The sequence below is a fragment of the Eulemur rufifrons genome, chromosome 17, assembly GCF_041146395.1.
Source record: "Eulemur rufifrons isolate Redbay chromosome 17, OSU_ERuf_1, whole genome shotgun sequence".
Classification (NCBI taxonomy): Eukaryota; Metazoa; Chordata; class Mammalia; order Primates; family Lemuridae; genus Eulemur; species Eulemur rufifrons.
Window position 1 is genome coordinate 44373459 of NC_090999.1, and position 5956 is coordinate 44379414.

The following is a 5956-nucleotide window of genomic DNA, read 5'->3' on the forward strand; positions in this document are numbered from 1 at the left end:
ACAGTTTTTCCAACATTGATTGAAGGTACTGCTAGAAAAATATTTTTGAAGAATATTTTTGCCAGGTAGAAAACACCTGTCTGACAATATTTTCTCCTTTAAACCTTAAACTTCTCATTCCATTGTCTTATGTCTCTCATTGTGCATGTTAAAATATTAGCTGTAATCCTTCTTGTTGCTTCCCTGAAGATAATATTTCTTTATTTTCAGCTCTACAGTGAGGGTGGTGATTGTGTGGAAGCAATATAAATTAATTGATCAAATCCTGTTTCCTCTGGGTAAAAAAATAAATAAATAAAATAAAGTAAAATAAAATAAAATTACCCCACAGGGCACAAATAGGTCAAACAGCATCTGTTATCTCAGTGGCAATAGGGAAGCACCTTGGAAGGAAATGAGAGCCATGGATTTGGGGTGTAAGATGAAGTTGTGTTGGGGAATTCCCAAGAATAACAAGAGAAAATTGGAACAGCTTCTGCATTGAGCCTCTTGGTCTACAGAGATGGTGAAGGCAGTAGTGATCTGTTGACATGACCTTAGGAATAATACAAGCTTTCTTTGGGGCTCTTCCAGGAGGAAAGCAGGTAAGCATGTGGATCTGAGGTAGCTCATAATTGTAACATGTAACAATATTAGGATATTTTTCCTTTTTCTGTGATATGAGTTACACATATGCTTTCCCCACTAACCCCTACTCAGTTTTTATGGTCCTACTATAATGGCACTGCCCATACCATAGTTGAGCACACATTTTGAGAGTGATCTACTGAAGGTCAACTACACATAAACAGTGTATAAAAAAGTTGAAACTGAGTATGGAACAAAGACTGTATTAAAATGATTATCACCAGAAATAAAGAATTATACCTCTTCTACATAGAATCATAGATCACAAACCAGAACATATGTATAGAACTGCCAGTGAGAAAGCTTCTAATTTAAGAGAAGAAGGGCATTTCCATATTTCAAGGTAGTGAGTTCCCCATAATGAAAGTAAACAAGCACAGGCTGAATGATTATCTATTCTGGATATTACTGGGGGTGGTAGAGTTTCTGTATTGAGTGGGGAGTTGTATTAGACACTCTCTATTGCCTCTTTCTGTTGTCAAGAAACAGTTATGTGATGGGCAACTGCTGAGGTTAGTCATAAATGCCTACCTTTAAGGTGATATGTGGACATAAAAGATACAATGGTAGGTGCAGAAATAGAAAATACTTCTTTAGGTTCTACACTAATGAAAGAAGAGAGGATGAGTCACTTGAGTGCCACGCATGATGTATTGATCAAGTCTTTGTTCTCAATAATAGAGAATACTTTAACTGAGTCATAAAAAGTTAAAAGTTATAGATATCTCCAACTGTCATCTAATCAAGCTCCCTCATTTTACAGATATGGAAATTGAAGCCCAGGAGAGTTGATTTGCTTAAGGTAGTGATTTTCAAAGTGCAGTCAGAAGAATACTTGTCTCACTTCCTGGGGAACTTGATTATATGCAGATTTCTGGTCCTTATCCTAGAGCTACTCTAGAAATGGAGTCCCATAATCTATGTTTTAATGACTATCATAAGTGATTCTTTGCACATTGAAAAATCATTGGCATACATCACAATGTGGAGTTCTAAAGAAGACTCAGGACTCTAAACTCATAATCCATTTTTTTTCATTATTCTAAATTGCCTTTACTTGAGATAAAATCTATTACCATACCCTATAAACTAACTTCCAACCTGCAAAATTAGACCTGGAAATAAAATTGTGTTACTATTTGTAAAATGCAAAAGAATGGTTTGGGAAATATAAACAAAGTCAGTGAAATTGGAGTAAACCCCAGGGTCAGGGGCCATGAATATTTTCTTGATGATAAATTTAGAAAACCTTGGAATAATCCTCTCCATCCTTGACAGAAGAACATAGTGCATTTGTCTCTTTGATTTTAGCTAGTCAGAGGCTGGGACCTAGGTGGTCCAAAGTGGAAAAAACGTGCTTTGCATACATTTGCATGTTAGGCACACTGGCATATTTCTTAGCATTTTGAAATACTGCTGACATAATTCAACTAAAAGTCTTGGGTTAATATTTTGTTAATTAAGCCAAATATATGCAAAATTAGAAGTGTTTATTAATTTATAACAGCCTGTCTGGTCTGTGGAGACCACATCATGGCAACTCAAGACAAAATGAAGAAAAAATCAGGTTTCACACTTGTGCATTAGGAAAATATAGGGGATCAAAACACAGAATTGAAAGTGGTAAAAGAGGAATTGTCCCTGAATATAGGCTTGAAACACTAATGTGAGTCAAATATGCTAAGCTTAATTTAGCAGTTGTAGTACCGAATAGGAAGGAAGTTACTTGAAGGTTTATTACTACAAAGATGGCTGATGATATACTTTCAAGGAATTAAGGAATGCTGTTTCTTGTATAACTACACAAGTTGAGAAAATCAAGTTCCACCCTTATAACCCATGGCTAATAGTTTAATCAAACCTGTAATTAATTGCAGCTGTCGATTGGGTATCTGCAGGTGTTGTATGCAAAATATTTAATAATCTCAGGCTTCTGCTATTGTAGGGTTTCAAAGGCTTCCTGTTGTGCCAGGTTTTAACTCCTTAAAAGTTGCTTTTGGATTCAGAAATCCAGTGGGTAATGGAAAACAATTTTAAGTCTGATCTGATGAGAAGAATGCTTTAGAAATATGCTTCTGGTGGAGGCATAGTTGTAAATTCTTTGGAGAGAGAGGAGTTTGAAAGTGGGAGACCCCAAGTACTGAATTATTATAAGTGGAAGATGATAAAGATCTAAAATAGGATGAGATTGTTCAAAACATGATTTGATCATAATTTATGAATGCTTTTATATGAAAGATAAAGAATAATTGAAAGTAAATTTAAAATGTCAAAGTTGATGACAATATTAGTACCTTTGATATATGTAGAAAAATAATGAATAGAAGCTGGTTTGGGCATGAGGATGAGTTGATGTCAATTAGACTTACGATTCTCTAGAATGCAACTGGGGCTACAACAATGAGAATTTAAGAGAGATCAGAGTTAGAGATATAGATTTAAGGAATTAACTGTATAATGATTACAACCATGAGGGATGAAATTGTTAGAGGAAAGAAGAAACGAAATAGCAGAATGCCAAAAATTGCATTTGGAAGAATGGCCATATGCAGAGAATAGGAAAATGTTATATTCTTGGTAACAGTGAAAAACAATTAGAAACATGGGAGAAGATTCAGAATATTATAATGTCCTGAAAGTCAATGTTGAAAAGTTTTTAGATGAAAAATTATATATTATAGAAATCAAGGAGAACGAGTATAGAAGTAAAAATTAAATATGGCAAGGAAGTATTTGGAGGTTTTTATGAGGGAATTTGAAGAAAGGGAAGAAATAAGATATTGCTAGGTGGGGGAGGAACAAGTCGGTGGGTAGAGATATAAAACAACAAGCATAGACCACTAATTTGAGGTATCAAAGAGAAAATGAGATAAATTTTACCCAGTGAAAAGTCAACTGAACTAAGCAAAAAGGAAACAGTAATAAAAGCAATGGAAAGACAGTACAGTAGTTGAAAATGCTAGAAAATATTATACAAGTTCCTGACAGAAACAGGAAAGAAAAGAGAGACACAGAGCCCTAATGGAAATCTTTGCACTGGTAAGGGATGTATATTTCCTCTAAGACTAGAGGCATAGCTGTGTACTAAACCATAGTGATAGAGACAGAGAGGAGGATGGGTGAGGGAATTTATGTTAAATGACTTTTCTCCTCCTAATGAAGAAAAAAGCCCCAAGATCATAATTTTTATTTGGCCATGAGAAACAGAAATTTGATGACCTGTGGCTTAAAACATGAATATATTTTCTATGTACTTAATACCTAATCCAGATTTAAGGGGTTTCAAGATTGGTGTGGCAGCTCAAAAATATATTAAAGGCTAGGCTCTATCTTTCTGCTCTGTGATTGTTGGAGTGAATTTTACTATTTCTTTTTTTTTTTTTGTCCCCAAGCTATTGCCTCACGGTCACATGTTGGCAGTTTTTATTGCAGCAAATGTCGTATACTCATGCCGCCTCAACACAGAAAATGGGGCTCAGGGCAAAAGAGGCTTTCACTTTGTAAGACGTTTTTTACTATGAGAAAATCTTTCCCAGAACCCTACCCCACCCATCTAGAAGATTTTCTTTACTTCTAGTTTAAATTTCTCACAGAACACCCCTCAAATGCAAGTGAGGCTGGGAAATGAGTATCGGAATGGGGAAACAGGATTACTGAAATCAATCACAGCGGTGGATGGTTCTTTATCCTCTGGGCTTTGTGGAGACGCCAATATCTGTGAAATCAAGCAATGTCACATAATATCCAAGTAAATCAGGATGCTCTTATCAGGGAGACTGGGAGGATGACTCTCTAGTATGCAACAAAAGGAACAAACTGCAGGCTAGAACTACTAGTAAAGCACCTTCCCCTCTGCTGCCCATGCATATGCAACTGTTGGAAACAAAGGCTTCGTGTTTGGAGGCAGATATTGAGATGCTCAAATGAATGATCTTCACTATCTTAATCTGGATACATGGGAGTGGAATAAATTAATTCCACAAGGCATATGCCCAGTTGGCCGATCTTGACACTAACACCAGTTTCTTCAGATTGTCTTCTTCTCTTTGGAGGATTTACCACTGATAGACAGCCACTAAGTGATGCACTTAGTAAGTCCAACTGATGGACTTACTGCATCAGTAAAAGTGAATGGATACAGTTTAATCATCCCTATTCTGAAAAAACAAAGTTATGGCATACAGCTTGTGCCAGTGATGGAGAAGTAATTGTTTTTGGTGGATGTGCCAACAACCTGCCTGTCCATCACAGGGCTGCACACAGTAATGAGATACTTATATTTTCAGTTCAACCAAAATCTCTTGTATGACTAAGCTTAGAAGCAGTCATTTGCTTTAAAGAAATGTTAGCCAACTCATGGAACTGCCTTTCAAAGCACTTCACAGTGTTAATCAGAGTTTTCGTAGTAACAACACTTCTGGATCTTAAGGCTTCATAGATAATGCCCCTGATAACCTTGCATGGACAGCAGACCTGTAAACATCAGAGTGGCATCATTTGTATAAGTATATGCATTGTAGTTCTGATCTGGTAATGAGTTCTCTCTGCTTTTGCACATTGTCAATAGTCTATATTTTGTCCTCATTTTTAAAAGATATTTTTACTGAATACAGAATTTTTGGTTGACAAGTTTTTTTTTTTTTTTTTTCTTTCCCTTTGGGTACTTAAGAGGTATGGCTCAACTGTCTTCCGTTCTGCACTGTTTCTGACTATAAGTCTTCTATTGTTCTTATTTGTGTTCTGTAGTGTGTCTTATTTTTTCCTGGTTGCTTTTAAGATTTCCTTCTTAATCACTATTTTTCAGCAATTGATTATTATGTGACTAGATATGGTTTTCTTAATGTTCCTTCTTTTTGCTATTTGTTACTGTTTTTGGATTTGTGGGTCTATAATTTATATTCAATTAAAAAAAATTTTCAGTCATTATATTTTCAGTTTTTTTTCTGCCTCTCCACCCTTCTCTCTTTATGGGGAGGTCACGATGTTGTTTTATAGCTCACAGCTCACTGATACACTGTTTACTATTTTTCACTTTTTTTTCTCTATATATAATACATTTTGGGTAGTCCTATTATTATTTCTTCACATTAGTAATCTTTCTTCTGAAAAATCAAATCTGTTGTTAATTAAATTCAGTGAATTTTTAATCTCATATAGTGCATTGTCTGTCTCTCAAAGTTGGATTTGAATCTTTGTTATATGTGATATTTCTCTCCCCATTATGCCCTTGCTCTCTTCTACATTTCTGAACACGTGAAGTACATTTATAATAATTGTTTTAATGTCCTTGTATACTAATTTTATCATCTGTGTCATATCTGCATCTGTT